The 1,282-nt window shown below is 36.7% G+C and overlaps 1 protein-coding gene across 2 annotated transcripts in view; it reads left to right on the forward strand.

Moving 5' to 3' along the window:
* The window catches only part of LOC103140189 (UDP-glucuronosyltransferase 2C1-like), a 5,273-nt gene that overhangs the window by 3,100 nt on the left and 891 nt on the right, over window positions 1-1,282 (forward strand). The gene's annotated exons all lie outside the window — the stretch shown is intronic.

Here is a 1,282-nt window from a genome sequence, read left to right on the forward strand (position 1 = left end):
CTCTACCAGCGGACCTGGAGGAGTTTGTTCAAAGTGCTGGGGAGCATGGAGTCATCATCATTACTCTGGGAACTTTGGTTAATGCCTTACCAGAAGATGTTGTGAATGAGATTGCCAGTGTCTTTGCTAAGATGCCCCAAAAGGTACATTCACTTTCTCTATGTAACATTTCTAATTATCACATCTTAATATTATTGTTTCATTCATTAGTCCTAAATATGATGCTTCTCATTTGGCAATCAAAGAGCCATGAAGTGGTATGAGCTGAAAAACGAAGACAGAATTGTGTCAGTTGTGATCTAAATGATAAATGGAGTGGACTGAATTATTGTGGAGATTTTATTGTTTATTCTTTGTGGTCACTCAGCGTTAACAACACTACTGCCACAGTTACATAGACATCCATGAATCATTGGAGTTTCCCAGGGGCACATCGTACAGAAGACGTGATGAGCAAATGTCACAATGAAACCCACAACAATTCAAAACAATGTCTCTCCCCCTTGATCCATTTTCATTGTAGTGATTCTAAACAAAAACCTTGAAGAGCAACTTCAGAGTTCAAATGGCGTAGCGGTAATTTATGATGGTACAAAGTCTCCTTAACCAATAGATGATTGGTTGCTGATATGTGTTGCTGATCAGCAACATCTATTGTAGATAAAACCCTTTTCATAGTAACAATTCAAAGCTAAGCCAGGTGGGTAGGAGTATGATTTACCTTTGTGTCTGCCCAGTTCCTAGTTGGTAGCTCAAAATGCCCTGTGGGAATTATCATGGGCACTCCAATTTTCAGATCTTTCTGAACTGACAGATTGTGAAACAACAGGAGACCCAGCAAGGAATCTGCAATCTGCTCCTGAACATGTACTGACATGAAACCCCTCCTGCTGAATTAATAATCACACTGAATAAAACTAGCATATCTCTTTAGAAAATAGATATTATTTTGTAGTATATGAATATAAATTTGTTTCAACAGTCCAAACAGTATTCTTAAAAAAAAAGCATTTACACTCCAATGAACCTGCCAGATTGAAATGTGGTGAAATAATTTCACCACACTTGATATGAGTATCTGCAGATACTCATATCAAGGATTGTGGTAAAAACAAACAAAAATATGATCTCAAAGGGATTTTAGAATCAATTTTAGAAGATAATTGCTGTTCAAGTTAAAATATAAATAGTAAATATTTACATATGTTTTTGATTTATCCATTTTGAATTAGGTGATTTGGAAGCACAGAGGGAAGCGTCCCTCTACTCTGGGCAACAACAC

This window comes from Poecilia formosa, unplaced genomic scaffold (assembly GCF_000485575.1).
Source record: "Poecilia formosa unplaced genomic scaffold, Poecilia_formosa-5.1.2 Scaffold3, whole genome shotgun sequence".
Taxonomy (NCBI): domain Eukaryota; kingdom Metazoa; phylum Chordata; class Actinopteri; order Cyprinodontiformes; family Poeciliidae; genus Poecilia; species Poecilia formosa.